The 25,959-nt window shown below is 36.7% G+C and overlaps 1 protein-coding gene and 1 long non-coding RNA gene across 10 annotated transcripts in view; one reads left to right on the top strand and one right to left on the bottom strand.

Annotated features, from left to right (window-relative positions):
* Positions 1–3,552, bottom strand: part of LOC110261472 (uncharacterized) — a 53,727-nt gene extending 50,175 nt beyond the window's left edge. For 2 of the 4 annotated variants that reach the window (XR_014814529.1, XR_014814525.1), the window contains exon 1: positions 3,262–3,528. This is a non-coding gene — a long non-coding RNA (uncharacterized LOC110261472). Of the gene's footprint in view, positions 1–3,261 lie in introns of all 4 variants that reach the window. The other 2 variants (XR_014814528.1, XR_014814523.1) reach the window with 2 other exon arrangements.
* CDIN1 (CDAN1 interacting nuclease 1) overlaps positions 1–25,959 on the top strand; it is a 237,487-nt gene that overhangs the window by 31,300 nt on the left and 180,228 nt on the right. The window lies entirely within an intron of this gene.

Raw genomic sequence — 25,959 nt, 5'->3', positions numbered from 1 at the left:
AGCCAAAATGCTTTTGGGACTCTTTGCTAATAAGCGTTTTTAGAGCACATAATGCCGTTTTTTAAATATCTTCAGTAGAGACCAACTCTGGTACCTTGAGAATCAATCTGGTATTTGAAGACAGGCAAACATCATTAAGTTTTGCTCAGTAGTGGCTGTCATGCTGCAAGGTCACCATAAAGTCTGGAGACAAAATTATTTTGCCATGTATTGCAGTTCAATAATAGTAAGCCTTTTATTGTATATTTGTCTATGTCTCTAGACTTGGTAACCACCCTATATTTTGATACAATATAAGATGGACTATGAAGTTGGCTTTCTTGTATAACTTGGAAAGTGGTTCTAAAGTGATTGCTGGAGTTCCCGTCATGGCACAGTGGAAACGAATCCATGAGGTTGCTGGTTTGATCCCTGGCCTCACTCAGTGGGTTAGGGATCTGGTGTTGCCGTGAGCTGTGGTGTAGGTCTCAGACGTGGCTTGGATCTGGCATTGATGTGGCTGTGGTGTAGGCTGGCAGCTGTAGCTACGATTAGACCCCCAGCCTGGGAACCTCCATATGCTGTGGGTGTGGCCCTAAAAAGATAAATAAATAATAAATAAATAATAAATAAATAAATAAAGTGATTGCTAAGATAAGTTCTGTTTGGAGTAAAGGCAGCATCATTGGCAGTGAATGTACAAACTCTGTTCCTTCTCCAAGATGATTTCTTTGGCCACAGATAATTTAGTAAAATAGTCCTGTCTGCTCTCTGAGAAATTTCCTACTGGATAAATGTTTAGATTCTCTTTTCTTCACTGTGGGCCATTTTTTAATGCCCCTCTTTCTCTGTGCTCAAATTAACTACTCAGAGACTAAAGACACATTTCTTCCTCATCGTTTCCACTACCCACTCCTCTGGTGGTGGTTAGTAAGTGATGAAATTGCTGAAAGAGACTTTTTAGGGGAGGAGGAACAGTGAAGGCTTAGATGATAATTGTTAACTAGTCAGGCCTTGAATACCATAGATAGAGGTAGCTCAATATGGGATTTTTCTATAATTAAAAAAATTTTATTTTTTGAAGAAAGGAAGACTGTGGTAGTTTCAGAATTTAACCTGCAGCTTAAGCAGCATTTTCATAAAACTTTCTCCTTTTTTTGGTGGTAGTGGTGGAGGAGCATGGATTTATTTGTTTGGCCCTCTGGTTGGGATAGAGTTTGAAATAGGATAAAATCTTTCTTCCTTCCTTCCTTTCTTTCTCTCTTTCCCTTTCTATTAAAGTATAGTTGATTTACAATGTTGTGCCAATTTCTGCTATAAAAATTCTTTATTTGTATTTGCTTTCTGTGTTTGGTATGGACTTTCTATGTATTGAAAAAATGCATTTTAATTCAGAATAAAAGTATGAGGTCTTTTTCTCTTGTTATATCATTGAAACTCATGCTTTGTCTCAGAATAAAGAGGTCAAATTCTTCATTCTCTTTGGAAGAGAATTATACATACTGTAGAATTGGAAGAATCACTATAAAAGGCTAAATAAAGAGGGAGACAGAGCCCTAAAAAGAGAGTTGTCTGTTCTTTTGCACAGCTTTGTGGTAGGAGGAAACGTGTTGAACATCATTTTTAAAATTGTATTTCTTAGACATAGGTAGATCCCTTACTTGGTTCAGTGAGAATTGATTGAACATTTTTTGGTCATGTTTAAATCATAGAGATAGGATTTCAAGTAGCTAAATGTAGTTAAACATTCTTTGATGCTCAGTAATTATGTAGCTCGTTTTAAAGCTGTTGCAGCAGAACATTATTACATGTTTCTATAGCAGACAGTTGTTAAAACCTTGAGAATATTTAGGATTCAAACAACTAGTTAGGATGCAATCTGAAGCTTAGGCAATAGGCAGCTTGCCTTGTGCGTCAGTGATCAGCTCCACCCTGAAAGAGGGTAGTTACACACCGCTATGTACACTTGACACATGCAAATGCTAAATACAGTAGCAGCATGAGGTCTCTGTCATTAACAGTAATTTATGTAATGAAAGCCACCTGGCTGTTTTTTATAATTAATTGCTTGTAAATAATAAATTTAAATATAATTTATAGTTTTCTAAATTTGATTACTATATAGACCCAACAGCAAGCCTATAAGAATTGGCAGTTTCATAATTTTGTTCAATGACTTTTAAAAGAATGTATATGTGTGTGTGTGTATACATACACACATGCATATATATCTCCCTTTAGGAAATATTTTCACTAGGAAATATATTTATTTGCTGTAAAGTAAATATCAGGTGAAAATATTTTTGGAGGGGAATGATAAAAATGTAATCTAGTCCTGTTAACTCTGTTTGAGTTGGATTGCTAATTTGGAAGTAGTCTCACTGATTTAAAGTTTATATTATTTCAGTCAGCCTTTTAAAAATATTTGGGCACATAATCTAATACACATAGAAGGAAGTGTATTGTTAAGGATAACAATAATGTAAAATTTTGTAAAATTCCAGTTGTGTTTTGAAAAGAATTTATACGGGGGAAAGTACTTAAGTATATATAATATGTTATATACTATGGTGGTAATGAGAGACTTTGCCTAAAAGATTTACTGAAAGCACAATATCATTCACTTAGGGCTTTACAGTAGTTCTTTTTGTTTATGTGGTCACATATATCAGCTACCAAGGAATAATTTTTTTGTGATGTATTGGGAAATACTGGTGATTGCCATAGCTTAAAGAGAAAGGGGCCTTTAGAGCCCCGTCCTCTGTACTTCTCTTTCATTAAAAAAGAAAGGAAAGAAGGAAGGGAGGGAAGAAGAACTTATAGTTTGTGGCTTTAAGAATTGGCTCAACCACTGTTTACCTAATAGTTATATCAAATTTTCACAAACTTTATGAATCTGTTTTTAAATTAATGTCTCTTTTCCTAAATACATTTTCACTAAAAGCTATCTCTTTTAAATATCTATATTATTTTGTACTCTAATAGTGAAATTATCATTCACAATTTATGAGCTGTGAGAACCCTTTTGTGAAGGATTGGTCAATTACAGGAGAATTTGTAGCTTTGAGGTACAAACTTTATAAAATGGAAGATTTTCCTCCCCATGTGACCAATGGCATTTTTTTCCCTCACCATGGTTTAATAATATATAAACAATGCTATTTTAGTTAGTTAGACTCTTAAAAGGTTTTTTTCAAATGCTCCTTGCTCTTTGTAGAAACTCAACTAGCTCATGAAAAACCTAATTCTGTTAAACAGAAAAATTGCATTGTGACTGCTTACCAGATCGAGAGTCAGGTCAATGTGGCATCTGTGCCAGCTGGGATATACAAAGAACAAAGATCATGGCTTCTGCTTGTGGTTAGGCTGTGACCACCATCCATCACCTCAACAGCAGACATCAGATTTGTTCATCGCCTGGTTTCCGAGGTCTGATAATCCCTCAAGAATTTAGAATGTTGTTGACTGTCCCCATTTACACCACTGAAGAAAGAAACTTTGCAACAGGTGCAGCTGTATACTAATTGCAGGGCATGCTTTAATCTGTCCAGAAGGGAGAGTGACTCCAAATTTGGTATCTTAAAGAGTGGAGTGACCTTTTAAAGTCCCAGGATGAGAATTGCCAACAATTGCAACAGGCTAATTATACCCACAAGGAGTTGTGAAGTGCTTTTAAGTTTTCCTGTACACCTAGAAGTTCAGTGAATGACTTGAAGTCATTAACATATGACAGATGCACTCCCTTTTCAAGGGCTCCTATGATAAGTTTTGATTGTAGAAGTGGGAATTTGACCCGTAGCTTATCACTTGCTTCATTAGCTTGCTTGAGGACAAGGACTTTTTTTTTGACAAGAGTGTTATCTTACCCATGTTCCAGAATTCCATCTGCCTCCTTGTCTCTGAAGATAGTAAGTCACAGCAGATAACCTCGATGCTGAATTTACAAAGCATACTGTGCATTAGGCAGTCTTCCATACATTTTATATATGAATATATAGGATATTGATATGCTTCATATATATATTATATAGTATACTTGTAATTGCACCTTATTTGAGTATGTATATTTCAGAAGTCTTGCTTACATTACTTTAGAAAGACTGGCTTTATGTGCTTTCTGATCTTTTAAGCCAAATACCCTTTCTGGCTCATAAAGAAGACAGAAAGGCCAACTTCTACAGTTCAGTGAAGTTACTGCTTTCTGAGGTTGGTGAGAAGAGGGAAAAAAAGTTTGGGTTTTATGCTGGGGGTCTTTGCACCCATGGAGGAAAGCATGCTTCCTAAAGAATGAGCAAATGATAGAGGTTTCCTCCTTGAGGAGATGTGGAAATGGAGCACTCAGGGGCCCCATTGTGTAAACCCTGTGACTGCAGCACGTAAATGAAATTGCTTTTTATTATTTGGTTGGAAATTTATCCATACAGGATTAAGGTTAAAAAGCTTCTGAGTAAATCCAGTCTTGCGTCATCTAATTCTCTCTCACAATATCTCCGTATTTACCTGCTTATGGTGCTTGTTTCAGTTCCTTACTAAACCATATACGGAAACTTTATTTTAAAATATTTTCTGTTAAATTAAAATCTGTTTACAGAAGTCATTATTCTCTTAACCTCTAAGGATTATTTGCAGATTTTATATTCCCAATGGGCATAATCATATTTAGCTGTCTTCCTGTCAATTACTAGCAAGCTCTTTTTTGGTACAATTAGGGGGTGGTTAATTTACTCTAAGTACAGTTGCCACCTGTCTAGGGATTAACCCAAAAGGTTGGAAGTCCCAGAGAGACTTTTGAATTTGGGTTTAAAGCAGTAGGAATTAATTTCTTAACCCTCTACTGCCATTTTGGTGGCATTTTCTGGGTTGATCAATGGTCATGGTGACAACAGTTGTTTTCTTGGTCCCTGTGTATTCGGTAGGTTGATAGTCATTGCTACCATTTTTGATGTCACTGGAAATCTGTGAACAGTAGGTGTAATACTGCTTAGTACTTACTGGTTGCAAATGAGCTGGAAGAATCTTCTACACATTTCCATTGTTTCCACTGCTACCTTATCAGATAGTCAGTTGGGTGGGGAATGGCACCCCTCAATGAGGGTAGTTTATGGCTCAGGATTGCATCCATGGAAATGTTCTCATCCTTTCTAGTATCTCAGGGAAATGAAACATAAAGAACAGCAATCATGAGTCCACAGAAGAATTTGAGGACATAATTTTACAGTATTCAAAATAAGCTGTGGGGAAAATAAAATATATTGGTTTAGAGTACATATTTTCCTTAAATGGTTTACAGTACAGTATATGAGAAGATACCTGACTTCTTGTGACTTAATGCACATGTAACTGCATTCTGTCCAGGAACATGGTCTCAGTAGGAGACATGGGCCCCTCATCAGGACCATTTCCATGAGATTGGTCTAGATATCTTTTCCTTCTTTTCTCTTCTTGTCTTTCCTTTTATTTCCTTTCTTCCTTTCTAATTTAAAATTAAATTATCATATGTCATGTAAGTATTAATTTTTTTTAATGGCACCACCTGTGACATATGAAAGTTGATAGGCCAGGGCTTAAATCCCAGCCACAGCTGCAGCAATGTGGGATCCTGTAACCCACTGTGCCAAGCTCTGGATTGAACCCGCACCTCCAAAGCAACCCAAGCCACTGAATTTGGATTCCTAACCCACTGCACCACAGCAGGAACTCCTAAATATTAATTTTTAATTGGAGTTTTTCTTATTGAGATACAGTTCGTATACATAACACCACACTTTTTTTTTTTTTTTTTTTTTGTCTTTTTGTTGTTGTTGTTGTTGTTGCTATTTCTTGGGCCGCTCCCGCGGCATATGGAGGTTCCCAGGCTAGGGGTCCAATCGGAGCTGTAGCCACCGGCCTACGCCAGAGCCACAGCAACGCGGGATCCGAGCCGCATCTGCAACCTACACCACAGCTCACGGCAACGCCGGATCATTAACCCACTGAGCAAGGGCAGGGATCGAACCCGCAACCTCATGGTTCCTAGTCGGATTCGTTAACCACTGCGCCACGACGGGAACTTCAACACCACACTTTTAAAGTGTACAGTTCAGTACTTTAGAAACCACTGATATTAGTATATCCATGAAGTTACCACCATCACCATTATCTAATTCCAGAACTTTTCATCTCCCCTGAAAGAAGCCAGATACCCATTAGCAGTCACTCCTCATTCCTCTTTTTGCTCATCCTAGCCCTACCTAGTCACCCCTTATTCCGCTGTCTCTATAGATTTACTGTCTGAACATTTTATTTAAGTATTATTATATAATATGATAGGCTTCTTTAACTTAGCACAATGTTCTTGAGCTTTGTTTGTGTTGTTGCATTCTTTTTTATTGCACAATAATCCATTCTGTGACTATACCACATTTTGTTTATCTATCAGTTTGTGAATATTTAGTTGTTTCTACTCTTCAGCTGTTATGAATAATGCTTCTATGAACATTTGTACGTAAGATTTTGTGTCAACATATGTCTTTATTTCTCTTGGGAAGATATCTCGGAATACAATTTCTGGGTGATGCAATTTAACATTTTGAGGAGTAAAATTTCTAGGTAATACTATTTAACATTTTGAGGAACTATCAAACTGTTTTCCAAAGTGTCTGCACCATTTTATATTCCCACCAGCGATGTATGAGGTTCTAGTTTCTCAACATCCTTGCCAATTTTTTTATTTTTTTCTTCTTGGTGTGTCTTTTTTATTATAGCCTTCCTGCTGGGTGCTGAGGCATCTTCTTGTGGCCTGGATGTCCCTTTTCTCAGTGACTAAAGATGTTGAAAATCTTTTTCTGTGCTTATTGCCTGTTTCTATATCTTCTTTGGACTAATGTCTAGTACATTCTTGGCCTATTTAGGTTGTCTTTTTATTATTATTGAGTTGTAGGAGTATTACATATTCTTGACACAAGTCCCTTATCAGATGTATATGATTTATATGTATGCCCTTCTAGTCTTTATTGATGGTATACATGAATTATTCTTTTAAAAGGATCTTACTTCCAGAAGGAGGGTATAGGAAGTCCATATAGCAATATCTGTAACCTTTTTGTAAGGAAAATATTACTGCTCTTTCATGAAGTTCTTTTTGTTTGATGAAACATACTGTTTTGGTGAAAGATGTTTTTTTTTCACATGATATGTTAAATTAAAAAAAAAAAAAGTTGGCAAGCCATCTCTTGAATACAGCTTAAAAGATCAGACATGGGTTAATATTTTCCTCTTTTCCTTTGCCTTTTAAAATTATGCACATAAATGTATCTTGATTATATCATCTAAATTAAGTGACAATCTGACATGAGCTATGTTAGTAAAATGCTAAAAATCAAAAAAATTGTGCAAGTCAGTAAAAATATGGTTTAAAAAATAATATAATTATAAAGAATCTAGGCCCTATAAGCTTGAAATTAAAAAACTTGAACTACATTTAATTGCATTTAAAGCGTGATTAATCAGGTTTGGTTTATGAAACGTATTCCTTTAGGTGGGTGTGACAAAGAGTCCAACACCTTTCCTGGGTTACTAGATCCAGGCCTGCAGATCTAAGACACGACTGGAGGTCTGGTTTCCAAAGCCAGTTTTGCAGCTGTCCTGACCCACAGCATGACCCTGGGCAAGTAACTGAACTCTGTTGGAACTCTAGTTTGTCTGGGCAGGAGGCACGGGCTCCTGCTTCTTGCACTGAGATGCTCTGAAGATAAAGGAGGGCTGTGTTAAATCTCTTAAGAGAGATGTAGTGCCCTGCCAATCTGGAGGTTGGCATTTTTGTAAAGATTTGAAAGGAAACTTCTTTTCTTTCTACAGCTGCATGAGTGACACATGGAAGTTCTCCAGCCAGGGGTCAGATCAGAGCTGCAGCTGCCGGCCTACACCACAGCCATGGCAACACCAGATCTGAGCTGCCTCCATGACCTGCACTGCAATTTGCAGCAATGTTGGATCCTTAATCCACTGAGCAAGGCCAGAGATCGAACGCACATCCTCTCAGAGACAACATCAGGTCCTTAACCTGCTGAGCCACAATGGGAACTCTGAGGTGAAACTTCTGATGATGTCTGGGAGAGAAAAATTAAATGAGAACATCTCCTTTGTCTGGTTATCTGTTGGACCACACCCTAGATCTCTGACTTACTGAGAAGAACATGTACCCTAGCTCTAGTTCCATAGCTACTATGGCTAAAAATTATCTCAGGGGTCTTGAAGAGTGAATATTTTGCCAAAGTCATTTACAAGCAATATCTAGGCAACAGTTTACCAACCATAATTTTCAATCAGTAGGCAGGTATTTGCATAAAAAACAAAACAGATGACAGCTGCATCAAAGCAAAAGGATAATTGCACATTGAAATGATATTTGACTAAAACAAGGGGGCATGTAAGGAAGCCACTTGAAATTGTAGTATTGGGAAGAAGCAGCTAATTGCTTGCTCCTCTTGTCACTTTGCTTCTTTTAAGTGACTCGAGCAAGGTAGACCTTAAATTGTGCCTTTATAAATCTTTTCATTTGTGTAATGTGAAAATTATAAACGTGTGATTATCCAGCTTCTTTATCCAGTCTCAGCTGTATAGTATATCATCTCTTTTGGGCAGTTAATGAGATCCTGGCTTTTGTGCCATTCATCCTGGGAAATAAATGAATACCTTTCCTTCAATCTCCTTTTCTTTACTTTCTCTGATGTGGATTGGTGCATATATAACTGTGTGTACAGGAGTGGATGTGCATTTATTTTTACTTTATGTATAAAGCTAATAAGAATAAATGTAATCTAGGAGTTCCCTGGTGGCTTAACAGTTAAAGACTCAGCTTTGTCATTGCTGTGTCTCTGGTCGCTGCTGTGGCACAGGTTTCAGTCCCTAGCCTGGGAACTTCCACATGCCACAAGTGCAGCCTATATGTATATATGAAGTCTGGCTTTTGGCAGGATTCTATTTTGTATATAGTAAGATATCTGGTCTGTTCAGTGGCTACTGTCTTAAGAAAATTAAGTGTCTACAGAATTGGTGACCTGTTTTTAAGAGAACTTGAAAATCTTTCTAAATGAAAACTTATTCCAGCAGTATCTAATACTGGCAATTTTCCTCTGTTGGATTTTAGAACTTATTGGCCAACCAGGTCAGACATTATTAAAGTTCAAGGTATCTGGTGGGAAAAGTAATGGTTTTGTGCCACTATGAATTTTAAATGTTGCCATTTTCGTGTGTTATAGCATCATATAGTTTTTAGACCAAATTCAGGGTCAAGGTTACAAGAGCAATGATGCTTCTGACTCATTCTCTTAGAATTATGTTATGCAAATTATCTGTGTACCATTTTGTACCAAGATACTTTTTATCAAGTCATTTGAAAGAACTTACTATAGGAAGACTTTTTTTTTTTTTTTTTTGGTCTTTTCACTTAGAAATTTATACAGATGTGGTTGGAGAAACTATATTCATTGAACACACTATAGGTATACACTATACTGAAATAGTAAGGAGTTCTTCGTTTCTGAGAGTAACTGTGTTTTTTGCTTAGCAAAAGCAATATGCTTTAAATGTAAAACTCTTGGAGAGGCTGAGTCTTAAATGCAACATGCCTTTTGAGAGTCCACTCTCCAGCACTACAGATGCTTAATAAATATTTGTTGAAATACTGAATACATGAACTAAACACTTAACAAGAGTGGCTTCTAACTGTGTAGTTACTTAATGTACAAAACTAAGCACTGGATTTAGCGAAGTGAAGAGACACTGAGAAGTTTTACACAAAATCATCCAGGGTCAGTTGAAGGGATAGTTTACCTACTTCTCTTTTGAGATGAAATGAAGCGTCTAGGTCTCATAAAATAAGAGGCTTTTAAATTTTCTCGGTGTTATTTTTATCTCAGAAGAGAAAAGAAAAAAAAGCTTTGTGATTTGAGTATCAAATACTCCATTCCTCAAGATAGTAAATATTATACTAAAGGGAGGGTGTCTTGGAACTGAAAACATCAGAGAAGCTGTGTTGGCATTGTTGATTATTTTAGCAGCTTGGCTTATGATTGTCGAGTTCACTTATAGAGTGTTGTGCTCATGGCAGAAACTGTCATTTCCTCCCAGTATCTGTTCTCTCCTTCCATGGTCCTCGATTTGGATCAGGTATATGACATCCCAGAACAGAGGTACCTTCACAGCTTACATGGCCTGGGACTGAGTTCTGGGTGCTACAGAGTAATTACAGGTTTTGTGTGGAGCCTTACTTGAAAGATAGCCTTTGTCTCTCTGCTTCAGGGTCCCTCCTCCTCCTTGATATCTGGAATGCAGAGGCCACTGTCTTCACTTTGAGGGTGAGGCCTGCATCTTAGAGATGGTGGGTGTTGGGCTGGAAGGAGCCTTAGGTGCCCAGGGCTTCCTGAAGCAGAATTGCTTCACTGGAAGAGACACATTTCTGCTCTGTTTAATCCACAGTTATTTTGGATTTTCTATCCCCTGCAGCTGCACCTCATCCCCTGTGATGTGGCCCGAGTATTGTTTTAAGAATATAATTTATCTGAAATTCTAAAGTGTTATACCTATTTCTAATTCTTGAAAAAATTCATTTTGCTGTCCTCTTATTTAGAGGAACACTATTGCTTTAGTGTTTTTGCATTTTCTCTTAAAATGGATATGGTGTTGGGTATGATGTGTGTGCATGTTAATAATGGGAGGAGGAGATTTGCTCTTCATTTAAGTAATAATTTCAAAGGCTGTTGTGTACCAGGCACCGTGGTGAATGTTGATGATATAAAGTTAAAAAGATATAAAGGTAAAAGGAACCTCTGCCTTCAAGATTTATTTCAGAGTCTAATGAAAAAATCAAACAAAGAAAAGAAGAATTTTTTTTTTTAATTTTTTCTTTTTTTTTTTTTTAGGGCCACAAGTGTGGCATATGGAGTTTCCCAGGCTAGGGGTTGAATCAGAGCTACAGCTGCTGGCCTACACCACAGCCATAGCAATGAAGGATCCAGGCCGCATCTGTGACCTACACTGCAGCTCATGGCAATCCTTAATGCACTGAGCAAGGCTAGGGATTAAAACCATATCCTGATGGATCCTAGTTGGGTTTGTTACTGCTGAGCCACAACAGCAACTCCCAAGAAAAATACTTTAAAGTAAAATTCAATGTGAGACTTATTTATGGGCTCACTAAATCCAGAAGTCTGAAAGGTTTCATGAACTCTTAGACCAAAGCAATTCTGTTGAGAGCCCTTGAAACAGCAGTGCTAGTCTCCCAAGAGCCAACGAGAGATCCTTCTAAGTAAGTTTTTAAATGCTTAAAATTAAGATTTTTTAAAGTACACAGGCTTGCCCAGCTGATTTGTTTGTGTTTTGGTTTGAAGCCACATGTTTTTCTTCTGATTTTCCTTCCTGGGACATACATTTGTCAGTGTTCTGGTACAGTTCAGTTTTGGTGTAGTCATTTTAAAAATTCACTGGTATCCTCCATATTTTCATTCTAAAAGCAATTCTGAAGGAGAATATTTGCCTTTGTAGTTATTTCAACAGTATATTGGACCACTGAGAGAATATAAAGAGAAACCATCAGAAAAGCATATTGAATGTGGGTACAGAAAAATGTAAACCACGTAATACAGACTCTTCCTTCATGTCATTTCTGGAAGGAAGATGGCACTCTCTTATCCAGAAGGATGAAAGCTGCGTCTTAGACAAGGTAGACAGGGGAACTGGGAGCAGCTGGGTCTCAAGGACTTGGAATTGCAGTAGTGCAGTTTTGAGAGGCTCTATCCTTTAGGAACTGGATGCTTCTGTGTATGTTTTAGTAACTTTTTTTGAAGTCTGCGTTTTCTAATCTGCATACAGTAATATTAGTCTTATCCAACTGATACCGAGTATTGTTTTAAGAATATAATTTATCTGAAATTCTAAAGTGTTATACCTATTTTATTCTAATTCCTGAAAAAATTCATTTTGCTGTCCTCTTATTTAGAGAGATGTATTGTTGGTGTTAGTGTTTCAGAATTGTGGGAAGTATATAATCTCATATAATTATAATATTTAGGCAAAGCTTTTGTTGACTGACTGAAGTTCAGGTTTTTTGTTTTTTTTTTTTTTCCCCTAAGAGCTTTTAATAAAATTGCTTTGTTGTAGAAATTCATGATAGACTAAATGAAATCCTTCAATCTGCTAGATTTAGTGACACCATAAATTAGCCTCATGGTGAATGTATCTTTCTTTTTCCGTTTTCACTGGACACAATTCATTGAAATGATGACTATTCGTAAATGGTTAGAATTTTATGTATGGGAAACTCGTGAAGAAAACTTCTTAAAGGTGTTTGTTTCTTTCATCACAGTGTCACCTGCATTTGATTCTTTTCAATCTGCTTAGGCTTAGAGATAGATTTCAGTATACATTCCTTGATGTCTGGGATCTTAGAACTGAGAGTTCATATTCAAAATAGATTTTCCAGCACTTTTACTGTCACATGTAGGTCAAATCTGGACATGATCTAGTTTTCTTCAGTGGAGTGGAGCAGGCTTGTGGGTGGTTTGGGGGTGCTTGGGCCTGCCTATGGGATTCTCTCCTCCTTGTTAACTTGTTCAAAACAGGTTGAGAGAAAACCAAGGCAGGTGTCTCGCAGGTGGGCCAGTGTAGAGCAGAGAGGTGACTGTGGGGAGCCCAACATGAGTTACCTCAGTGTTTGTATCAGGGAAAGCAGCCTTGCTGGCTGCTTCTGATCTGCCAAGAGGGTGCAAGCCTCGTGAGGTCATTTTTTTTTTTTTTTTTTCGTTTTCTTTTTAGGGCCGCACCTGCAGTTTATGGAAGTTCCTGGGCTAGTGGTCCAATTGGAGCTGCAGCTCTGAGCCTATGCCACATCCACAGCAACACTGGAACTGAGCTGTATCCCTGACTTGTGTTGCAGCTTTCAGCAATGCCAGATCCTTAACCCACTAAGCGAAACCAAGGATTGAGCCTGCATCCTCATGGAGACCAGGTCAGGTTCTTTACCTACACTGAGCCATAACAGGAACTCTGAGAGGTTACTTTGACAATGTCTTCTCTCAAAATCAGGCTTTTTCTAAAAATTGAGACACGCAGTTCTTTGGAACTGCTGATGCACTGGGCACACCCAAATATTGGGAAAATCTACTACAATCTAACACAATGTAAGCTGCAGTTCTGGGGAATTAGGGGCATCTGCTATTGCATTTTTTAGTTGGATGGTATATTTTGAGAACATACACGAAACCCAGTCACGTTTTTAGGATATTGTGCACATGTCAGGGAAAAGGTGCATTTTTCTTTTCTGTGTTTTTATTTCTTACATAAATAATATTAAAACCAGGAAAAAAATAAAGAAATCACCTCTAACCCTGATCTCTTACTCATTTTCAACAATTATGTCTTCTTTAAAGACCTTGAACATATACTTACTTAAAACTCTAATTATAAACATAGTGGAAATATCACTTCAAATTATGGCTAAAACTGCATTCATACACGCCAGTAGTTGCACATGAACTTGACTGGGTGATGAATTCAGATCTGCCAAGTTGAACTTTCATGGTGAAAATTGGAAGACTTTTTTTCATGCAGGGTCCATTCTTTTGGCCAGTGTTGCAATAGGAGTGACCAGTTGTCAGAGGCTCCACTCGTGGAACTCTCATCACCCTGGACAGGGTCATGGGGGTGTCTGTGCTGTCTGAATGGAGCACTCCTGTGGGTTGGTTTGGGCGTGATTCTTAGGTATGAGTCTGAGCCTCAGTTTCTGGTCCTTCAGGCGATTCCATGAGCTGTCTAACAGTAGTTAGTAATCCCCCTTTCTATTGAAACGAGATTATTTACAACTAAGAATCTTATGATATTGGGGTACTGTTGCTTTTTTCTTTCTTTTTCTTTTTTTTTTTTTCTTTCTTTTTTTTTTTTTTTTGGTCTTTTTAGGGCTGAACCTCAAGGCATATGGAAGTTCCCAGGCTAGGGGTGGCATAGGAGCTGCCAGCCTATGCCACAGCCATAGCAACGCCAGATCCAAGCTGGGTCTGCACCACAGCTCACAGCAATTTGGATCCTTAACCCACTGAGTGAGGCCAGGGATCGAACCCATGTCCTCATGGATATTGGTTGGCTTTGTTACCACTGAGCCACAACAGAACTCCTTTCTTTAAAGTAGTTTTGTTTGATCATTTGGATACTGTATTAAGAAAATAGGATTTGAGGACAAACTGTGTTCACATGCTTGCTGTGTTAATTTGGTTAAGATATTCCTCCCTCTCTGTTTCTTAAATACCACTACTACTTTTGTCAGTAGTGACGATAATTAAAATGGTGCTGGCACCTAAGAAGCTTTTCATCAATGTTGCTACCTTTGATATTGTCACCACCATGATCACTGCGATGGTGGGTATTTGTGAAGTGTCTACTCTTAATTAGCACTAGTAGAGTTCAACAGAATGGGGAAGGGTTACAAACTGGATATTCTGACAAAAGTTAGGGTATAACAGAACATAATTGTTTGTGTGCATAGTCTTAGTGACTGAACTCTATCTCTACTCCTCCTCTGGTTTCTCATAAGATATGTAGAGAAGTAGGGAAAGCGTTTACAGCCATTTAAGATTGGTTTTATTAGAGTGGATGACATTAAGTGCCGAGATTAACTGCCAGAAGAATTTGACTGTGAATTGAGAATAAAAGGCTTGTGGTAAGAGTTAAAATTTTGTGTCTAATAAGAGAAGAGCTTAATGCATTCTAAGGCATTCCATTTATTGTTTTAATATTCCCAGCATTTATTATTAAAGTAGGGGTGGTGGTAGAGTAATTATAGTCCTATCATGATGATGATGATGTTTTTAGAGAAGATTGGAAATCCAGGGTTTTTTTTTCCCCCCACAAAGTAATGTAGTAGGGAAAATATAGCATCCAAAGCTTCAAATAATTTGCTGACCTTGTAAGAACACTACTGAGGCTATGTGGAAGCACTAAGTATTCAGGAAGTTACTTTTATGCCAATTCCTCCATTTCCTTGTTAAATTCTTAAATGAAGAACATCAGTTTGGTAATTGGGGGGCTGGGGATATGGGATAAAAGATAGAGAAAGGGTATGAGATTATTAATACCATTATGTTAATATAACTGAAATTTATTTGGGAAGAAAGTGGTGAAGATGATAGTTTGATCTTTATAAGTGATAACCATTAAAAGTCAATCTGGTCAATCATTTTTACTAGTTTTGTGTAAGGTCTCTGTGACCTATTAAATTAAGAAAGATTAGGAGGGAAGAACACATATTTTTGTATAGAAAAGAATACGGAAATGTTTAAATGGTTTTAAATAATCTAAACTTTTTTACTCTGTGAAAAGGTTACAAAAGTAATTGTGTTCATTAGACATAAGACAAGTATCAATATGGTCACAGAATTACATTAGCCTCTAGATGTTCATTCATTCTCACTTATGATGAGCAAGAGTTGGCAGAATGACTTGGTATTCTAGCAGGATTTCATAAACTGAGGAATTCCCTGAGAAAAGAGGGTCCATTCAAGGCATTTTCTGTAGAAACAAACCAAGAAAATATTTGAAATCTAGAGGGAAAAATATTGGACAACATGAAGTAAAATTAGTTTGCTTCATTTAATTCAGTGTAAGTAATAAATTAAGCTGATGCATACATATTTTTAGGATAGAGGGTGGGGAAGTTTTTAGAATCTACTTTCCAAGAAAAAGACTTAGGAAAGAACTTGAGAGCACCTGACCTAGCCCTACAACTTGAAGAATTAGCTAGTTAGCTGGGAATATTGGAGAAGTATGTAATTAATCATTAGTCCTCAAGTCTGGCTTATTGTGAAAGGACCCCAAAAGTATTATTTCTTTTGGGCTGTCATAACAAAATACCATAGATTGGATGGCTTAAATAACAGACATTTATTTTCCCATAGTCCTGGAGAATGGAAGTTTAAGATTGGGTTGCCAGCATGGTCAGGTCCTCCTGGGGACTCTCTTTCTAGCCTGCAGATGGCCACCTTCTCACCTGTCCTCACTTGGCCTCTCCTTGGTGCATGCAGAGTGATCTCTCTTCTTTTAAGGCCACTAATCCCATCATAAGGTCCTCACACTCATGACCTCATCTAACCCTAACCACCTCCCAAAGACCCCTTCTTCAAATACATTGTCATTTGTTTCAGCAGTCAGAGGAAACTAAAGTGCTTTATTTACAGATAGTTAATAAATTTTTAAGTCAAGACTTCAGAGGGTGAAATGAATTCATTTGTTTTTGTTTGTTTGTTTGTTTGTTTTTGTCTCTTGTTTCTTGTCTTTTCTAGGGCCGTACCCATGGCACATAGAGTTTCCCAGGCTAGTGGTCTAATTGGAGCTGTAGTTGCCAGCCTACACCACAGCCACAGCAATGCTGGATCTGAGCCGAGTCTGTGACCCACACCACAGCTCACAGCAACACCGAATCCTTAACCCACTGAGTGAGGCCAGGGATGAACCTGCAACCTCATGGTTCCTGGTCAGATTTGTTAACCATTGAGCCATGACGGGAACGCTTCATTTGGTTTTGATGAGCATCTCTTTTTAAGAAAACTATGTGAAGTGGATCAGAATCTGTAAGATTAATTTGAAGTTGCTGCAAAGAAGGGTGTGGATCCCTGTAGGCCTTCATTAATATACTTATCTCTTTTCCTGGGATTACCTAGTTCAAGACAGAGACTTTTTCATTAAAAAACACAAAACAAAAAAAAAACCTCTTTCAATACTTGAAGAATTGTGAGGTTGAATATTTATATTTATTACATATTTGCATTTATGTATTTACGTAAATATTTTAAAAAATCAACTTTTCTGGTAAGGTGGTGATTATTTCATTTAAGTAGCAGTCTGTATGAAAAAAAATAAGGTAATTTGGGGGAGACTGGGATTTCGTCAATGAAATAGTTGTGATGCTAGGCCTATGAAGTGATTATTTAACTTCCAGTGGGGAAAGTGGTACCTTATAAACAATGGTGAATGAAAGGAGTTAATTATTTTCTTCCGTGTTCTCATACTGTGGTCTGATTACTTTAAATGTCTAGAAGTCTTAATAAACAATTTAATCACTTTAGCTATTGACCTAAAATAGACCTGCTATATTAGGCCTACACAGCAATGTCCAGTTTCAACAAGTCATTATTATAAGGAACAAAGCACAGTTTTCTGATAAACTATACTAAAAGTTTTATGGCTATAAACAGAGAGAAGTGGTTTTTTTTTTTTTTAGATATGGGATATGGAAGTTCCCAGGCTAGGGGTCGAAATCAGAGCTAAAGCTGCAAGCCTATGCCACAGCCACAGCAATGCGGGATCCGAGGCACATCTGCAACCTACACCACAGCTCACGGCAATGCTGGATCCTTGACGAACTGAGCAAGGCCAGGGATCAAATACTATTGCTGTATAGTAGAAAAGTGACAGAACTATAACCAGCTATAATCGAAAAAATAAAAATCATTATAAAATAAAAAAAAATAAATAATTGGAAACTGTTGAGGGGAGGGATAAATTGGGAGGATGGGATTAACAGATACACTAATGTGGATGACTAACAAAGACCTACCGAATAGCACAGGGAGGTCTACTCAATGTTTTGTAAGAGCCTACATGGGGAAAAAGAATGGATATATGCATATGTATAACTTATTCACTTAGCTGTAAATGTGAAACTAATACAACATTGTAAATCAGCTCTACCCCAATAAAATTTAAAAAAAATAACTGGAATATATAAAGAATCTATCAGAAATTTGTAAGAGAAAGCTAGAATTTTGAAGGACTAAATGTTGCTAAATCTGAGAAGTGACATACTACCTGGAAAAAATAATCACTTTCCATGTTGTGAGGTCATATAAAATTTGCTTTTGTGGTAGAAAAAAAGAACAGTCATTGAGGAGAAACATTCAAAAATTTGACCTCCCATTCATTGCATCTTTTGGTGGTAAAAGTAGGAACTTGGGACATTGGGGTCTACTGGTAATATAATTTGTATTCTAGTATATTTTGCTTTTTAATTTGTATTTATGTTTTATTTATACACATTGGTCATAGATACATTATGATTACTGAAATAATAAAACTGCCTTAAAATATGTGATATTCTGATCTGTTAAGATGATGTAGTGAAATATTAATCCAATAAATCCTGCTTGTAGCACAACTTATTATTTCCTTGATTTACCTGTACCTGGTGTAAAATAATATTTTGTGTAACTTTAAGCAAATCATTTCATCTCTATGACCTTTACTTTTGTCATTTTTAAAATGAGAGGATTGGACTTGGTCTAAAAATCCTAGGATATCTCTTGACATATTCCCTTTTCTAAAATAGCTTGATATAGTGGTGATAGCATGTAATATAGGAGTATCCTGAGTCATTACTCTAAAGAGTAGAAGTTCTCCAAGTAGAATAAAGAGATTCAAAGAACATTCTAGACTCCAGAAAGAAGATGGTAATTCCTGGCGATGTGGCAGGATTAAAGTATAGACTGCTTGGGGATTGAAGGTGGGAAAACGTTCTAAGAGGCTAAAAAGAATGGGCCTAAGTCCAGGTTGAAAAAGTCCTCAAATGCTGTGCTAATGACTTTGACTTCTGTCCTATAGGTAGTTGACACCTCCTGGGATTTTCAAGCTGAGAGGGTACCATAATCAGATGTGTATTTTAGAAGCATTGTTGGTGAATTAGGGGTTGGATTAAAGGGTATATAGAGAAGCAGGAAATGAATCAGGGAAATGAATCAGGAAGATATTTAGTAGTGTAGGGGAGTGGGGACAAATGTGAAAAAATTTTTGTTGGTAGAATCACTGGGACGTGGTGACTCCTTAGATGTTTCAGATGTGATGGAGAGGGATCGTGGCCAGAGATTTCTAGCCCAGGTGTCTGCCTGTGTGAAAATAAATGATTTAAGAGAGGTTGAGTATGAAGCACATTGGTGAGAAAGGAGGGGAGTGGTAAATTTGATTTTAAGTCACATGGGACCAAATAGGAGAAATGTCCTTTAAGGAGCCATAAAATTGATAATATGATTCTGAGTAGAGGTGGAGGCCAGATACATATATATGTATGTTTGGGAGTGATGGCAGTAGATACTGGGAACATAGCAGGGTATGATGTCACCCACGTGAGCAGGTAACATGAAGAGAGGAAGAGGGTTGAGGAGGCTTAACTGGGAAACCCCAGAGAAGAGGATCAGCAGCCAGTGAAAGAGAGAAAGATGGGAGGGTAGCAGGGGCAGAGGAGAGGTATTGGAAGATGGTGCCCCTGGGATTCACATGAGGTAAGATTTTGAAAAAACGGAAGATAGTCAGAGGTGCAAAATACTGCAGTGCCGTCAGCTAAGGTAGGAAGCATGTCTTCAGGGTTTGGTGGTGAGGAAGTCTCTGTGTACCTTTATTTCAGTTAAGGGGCCAGGGTGGAAGTGAGATTGCCCTAGGACGGAGTCTGAATAAGATTTGCTGAACCAAAGATCTCCTAGACAAAGACATTTAGAAAGAGAAACAGTGGATGATAGTTTGAAAGGTAGGCAGGTTGGGGCTTAGGAAAACAGAAGCATGCTCAGAAGTAAAAGAGAAATAGGGGAGAGGAAATGACCAAAGTGTATCCTAGCTAATATCCATGCAGAGGTGGAAGAAAATTGAATTCTAACCAACAAGGGAAGGGTTATAATTATCTTAACATACAAGGTATTGTTATCAGACTGTCATCTATTAAGTTTTTCTTGCTCTCTTACTACTCTTTTTGGCAATCCTAATAAAATTACTACAAACTTAAGGATTTCTAATAATGTAGATTCTATCTGATTTATTAAAGAAGGAATGAAATCACGGTAAATTATTATAGGAAGAAATAATTAATTGATAGACCTTATAGACGTATCTATTATATTGTATTGAGGTTATTGGGATGGCTTTAGAGAAAAATGACCAGATATCTGGTCTGGCAAGCAAAATTAAATGACTGTCACCCAGGCTTCTTATTCTTTATCTGATTTATGTTATGGCTCATTCTAAAAAGTTAAAACCTGAATTTAATTAGAAAGGAAAGAAGTAGAGGTGCTTAAGCCTCTAATTAAATCAGAGCATTTAGAATAGGGTGGGACTTAGAGCAGGAAAAAAAAATCTTAAAAGATCAATTTATTCAGCTTCTCTTCAAGCCTTTCGGTTTTTCTCTTCTACTTAGTTAATTTTATTGTAAAATAAAGTACACGTAGGAAAGAATAAAAAATAATCTAATGAACTCTTTGAATCTACCTCTCTATATTTGCTTCAGATGCTTACTTCACAGAATTGAGATATCATGACACTATTCTATAGGTTTTTTCCTCAAGATTTTAATTTTTTTTAAAAAATTTGAATGTCTGACTCTCTGATTCCTTTCTTCTTCACCTGAGGTAATAACCATTGTCTTAAGTTAGTGTTTATCAGCCTCATGTATTTTTTTAACTGTATCCATAGATGTCCATGAACAAAAAAAGATAATTATATTTTGTGGTTCTTATACTTTATATAGCATAAGTGTTAAGTGGTAACAAGTATGTATATAGTTCTGAAGTATGCTTTTTTTAGAGGGTTAAAAACACTTTTTGACATATATCCATGTTGATATCTGGTAGAATAAGTTCCCTACTTTGTTTTTACTTTTCAAAATTTATTAACTATTCCTGACATGATTCTTCTTCATGGATTTTTAAGATAAATTTATTATATTCTACTAGAAAACTCCATCATGAATTTGGTTGGATTTTAATTAAAATTATAGATTAGTGTTAGAGAATTGACAATATAATTAATACTATCATAATACCATGATACTTTCTTTGTAAAATTATCTCTTCATTTAGTCAGGCACTCTTTTATGCTCTTCAGTAATGTTTTATAACTTTCTTCAAAGTTTTTACAAATTTATGTTGAATATATATAAAAGTCAGAGTTCCCCTCGTGGTTCAGTGGTTAATGAACCTGACTAGAATCCATGAAGACACGGGTTTGATCTCTGGCATTGCTCAGTGGGTTAAGGATCTGGCATTGCCATGTGGTATAGGTCGCAGATGTGGCTTCATTCTGGCATTGCTGTGGCTGTGGTGTAGCCGGCTGCAGTTTCAATCTGACCCCTAGCCTGGGAACTTCCATATGCTGCAGATGCAGCCCTAAGAAGACCCCCCCCCCAAATATATATATATATATATACTTTATGGTTTTTATTGTGAATGGAATCTATTTTTATATTTCATTTTCTAATTTAATATTACTGTTTTATAAGAATTATGTTTCTTTCTTATGTTAATCTTATATCCATTTGCCTTTCTAAGATTTCTTATTAGTTTTTAAAAACTTTGTTTATAGATTTTCTTATTGTTTGTAAGCCATCTCATCTTCAAATAAGGAGGATTTTATTTGTTTCTTTCCTTCTTGATCCTCTTATTTCTTTTCCTATTTTATTTTGTTTGCTGGAATCTCCAATTTGCTAGAACTTCCTAGAATAAAATAAGTTCCTTTTTCTTTTTTCCTTTATATACAATTAATGCAATAAATTTCCCACAGCTATTGCTGCATACTGCTGTCACTGCTCAATTTCATGTACTTTTGTTGCTTTTATTGTGATTTCCTCTGTAATCTATAGGTTAGTTAGTAATGCATTAATTTTTGAAAATAAGGGTTTGTGAGGCACTAACTTATTAATCATTGAATTCTAATTTAATTACCTTTTCAGCAGATGTAGTCTAGCCAAGTCCTGAGCAGAACCCTTGCCAGTTTTGCCAGGACAAGGCTTAGAGATCAGGGTCCACCAAAGGTGAAAGCTCTTGTTAATATCCCAAGCTTTGAGGTGGGACCCTAAAGAGGTATACCCTAGGAATTAATGTGAACTGAAAATAAAACAGCTCTACATGACTGTATTTTAGCTTCAAGTTTACCTTATTGGCCTCAAAAATTAATACTTGAAAATGGACTAAGGTAGTCTTGGACTTCTAGTGCTCCCAGAATCGAGTCAGAATCCTCTCTGGAGAAAGTTAACTCTTTTAATATTTAAATTGTTTATAAAGCAGTTTTTCAAGTAGTATGGCACATAGTGGGAAGTACCCAGCTACATAAAGGGCATGACAACATAAATGAGAACCAGTAGAAACGGTAGAAACAGACTTTAAGGGGCTCCAGTTACTGGTACTACCAAACAGAAATCTTATAATTGATGTTTATTTAAGATGTAAAAGAAGATTGAAACATTCTGCAAGGAACTTATTTAAAATAAATCAAACAGAAAATCTTGAAGTGAAAAATATAGTAATTGAAATTGGATGGATTTAACTCAATGGATGTATTTAGTAGCAAGTTAGATATAACTGAAGAGAGAATTAGTAAACTAGAAGATAGATGAGAAAAAATAGCTGAAATGTAACACAGAAAAACCAAAAATACAAAAAGATGTAAAATATGAAGAGATAGAGGATGTGGTAGGGAGGGCTAACATACACTTATTTGGAGTCTTATTTGGAAAGGGAGAGGGAGGGAGTGGGAGGGATCGGGAGCTTGGGCTTATCAGACACAACTTAGAATAGATTTAAAGGAGATCCTGCTTAGTATCATTGAGAATTTTGTCTAGATACTCATGTTGCAACAGAACAAAGGGTGGGGGAAAAATGTATATGTATAAGGATAACTTGATCCCCTTGCTGTACAGTGGGAAAAAAATAAATTATATATAAAAAAAAAGTCAATAATATCCTATATGTCAGGGGGGAGAAATGTAGATAGCCTTGTAAAGTTTATGTATTTTTTCCCAGGCAGCAAGTAATCACCAGTTAATACATTTTAATAACTTGGAGCATATGGTTATGTAGGACAATCATTAATAGGATGAGTATACAACTTCCAAGTTGCCAGGGGAAAAGTCATGAAGAATAAGTACTAAATTAATTTAAAAGAAGACAAAAAAGGAGAAAAAAGGAATGTATAGTGGGTAAGACAATTAGCATTTAGTAAGATGATAGACTTAAACCTAAATGTATTAAAACGCACATTAAATGTACAGGGTTTATCGATAATAATCAAATCAGTATGGTGTCTGTACAAAGATTAACATATGAATCAGTGGAACAGATCAGAAAGTCCCAAAATAGTTCCTCGGATATTTGGTTTCCTCAGAGGCAACAAGATAATTCAGTGGGTAAATGATGTATGGCCAATTGGATATATGTTTGAAAATAACGAAAACAAAATGTGACTCCTATCTCAATGCGCAAAATTAACTCAAGATAGATCTTAGGCCTAAATATAACAGCTCATATTCTTAAGCTTATAAAAGAAAACATTCAAAAATATCTTCATGGAGTTAACATCGTGGCGCAGTGGTTAACGAATCTGACTAGGAACCATGAGGTTGCTGGTTTGATCCCCGGCCTTGCTCAGTGGGTTAAGGATCCGGCATTGCCGTGAGCTGTGGTGTAGGTTGCAGACGCAGCTCGGATCCCGCATTGCTGTGGCTCTGGTGTAGGCCGGCGGCTACAGCTCCAATTAGACCCCGAGCCTAGGAAACTCCATATGCCGTGGGAGCGACCCAAGAAATGGCAAAAGGACAAAAAAAAAAAAAAAAAAAAAAAAAGCTTCATAACTGAGCAGGCACAGATTGCTTAGAATAGACGTACAAAAAGTACCAGTAATAAAATTAAAGAGTTGCTCCATTGGACATCATCAAAATTTAAAAACTTCAGCACTTCAAGACACCAGAAAGAAAATGGAAAGACAAGCCATTAACTAGAAGGTGTAATGAGGATGTATAGCAGTAGGAACTCTTCTTTGGTGCTGGTGGGAGTTAAAATTTTCAACAAACACTTTACAAAACTGTTTTATAGTGTCTTCTACTAAAGCTAGATACTTGAGTGTCAAATGGCTCAGAATTCCATTGCTGTTTATTTGCCTCAGAACACATGTATGCCTATGGACATATACAGAAATGTTCCCAGCAGCAGCATTCTCCTTAGCAAAAGTCTGGAAACCATTCAGCTGTTCATCAACAATAGACTAGATAAGTGTGGAATATATTCATATAACAGAATATACTATACAGCAGTAAAGATGAATTAATTCCACTTAAATTAACATGGGTGACTCTTATAGACATATTATTGTGTGAAAGAAGAGAGGTACCAAAGAGCACACACTGTGTGGTTCCATTGAAATAGAGGCTATGAACAGGCAAAGCTAACCTGTAGAATTTAGGGATACACGTTTGGGTGGTAAAACTAAAGAAAAGCAAAAAAGTGGTTAAAGCAGACCCGATTCACCTTTAGGAGGGAAAGTGTGATGGTCAGATAGAGTCCCTTTTTGGGATCCAGCAGTGTTCTGTTTTGTGACCTAGGTTGTTGTGTAGTTTTGTCTTATTCCTGATGAAAATAATTTTAAAAGATTAATGTGTTACAGCATGGGTAAGTGTTAATCTCTTCTGCAGTAAAGCCATGTTACAAAAAAAGTATATTTAAAACCCTCAACAGTTTTTGAAATTATATTTTTGTGTATAGACACAGACATACATCAGACACAGAGTGAAAAATAGGAAGCATATACACCAGATGGACATCTACAGATTTTACACAGAATATGCACTGTTTTATAAAACCAGGAAACTTCATTAAATATTATATAATAGAATTAGCACCTATAGAGGGTGTTGTCCTCTGTAGAGATTGATTGAGTTTATACTGGTGTTGTTTAGGAAAGGATTTAAAGATGCTTTGTATGCAGTAAGTAGCATTTGAGCAAAAGACGCATTTGCAGTCATGGAGAGACACTTAGGCAGTGGCGTAGTTGTTAACAAAATACACTTTAGCTGCCAGAATAATGGAAATTACCCAACGAATTTTTAATCCTCGACTCTTTCCTGTAGAAACATCATTTTTATGTAGTTGATTAAAGGAAAACCACAATTTGAGGGTTTTTTTTTTAATATTATCTCTAAAGCCATATAATTTAATCAAAACTGTTGACCTTCTGTGGCTTCAGTTTTCTATCAAGAAAGCAACAATGCCCACCTTTCAGGGTTGTTTGGAGTATAATGTAACATATACATGTTTAACCTTAAGCAGAGGGTATTAGCACACATTAGAAAGGCAGATTAGAAGTTCCCTGGTGGCCTAGTGGGTTAAGGATCCATCATTGTCATTGCTGTGGCTGGGGTCACTGCTATGGTGTGGATTTGATCCTTGGCCTGGGAACTTCTGCATGCTGGGCTGATTAGCATTGGGATTAGGGCTTTGGAGCTTGTGTTCTGGACTTGGACTTGGACTTGGATTTTCATTTCCAGTTTTACCACTTACCTAGCTCTTTAATTGTGTATTTTCTCTACCTTCCTTCATTTTCACGTCTTTAAATAAGGACTATCATAGCACCTACCTCAGACAGTTGCTATGAGGGTAAAATAAATGGCATAGTATAGTGTGTAGCACAAAGTAGATGTTCATATAAATCTTAGCTCTTGCTGTAGACAGAGCTTTTTTTGGATGTGACTTAAGTTTATCTGCAAAATTAGTTTAGTGCCCAGTACAATAACCACTTTTTTTCATATATGTAAAATATAAGTAGATCTCGTAAGAATTATTTTGTGATAGTTGATTACTTCTAGCTTAATGGTGCCATCTCTAGTGTCATGTGTGGGAATATTTGCTATGACTAGGCATAAAATATAGTCTCTATCCTTAATATGACGTTGGAAATTAGAAAGAAATGGGGGTGGGGTTACGATAGATACATTTTTCTCTATTTCTTGAATTTGATTTATATTTCTCTCTAGTAATTTTACAGAGTTCCAGTAATCTCTCATGATTCTTTTCACTTCCCATTGTTATTTTCCTTAAAAAAATTGTGAAGTTAGTTGTACTGTTGTATCAAGTCTTGGTGTCTTATTGAATTACATCTTGATTTTGGAGGGGAAAAAAGCCTTGTGTTTCAAATTTATGTGTAGAGGTGTTGGGG

This window comes from Sus scrofa, chromosome 1 (assembly GCF_054392235.1).
Source record: "Sus scrofa isolate SSC_HxYL_T2T_F1_AM1 chromosome 1, Sscrofa_HxYL_maternal_Yorkshire_Landrace_v2.0, whole genome shotgun sequence".
Lineage (NCBI taxonomy): Eukaryota > Metazoa > Chordata > Mammalia > Artiodactyla > Suidae > Sus > Sus scrofa.
This window is presented reverse-complemented; position numbering and strand designations above follow the sequence as displayed.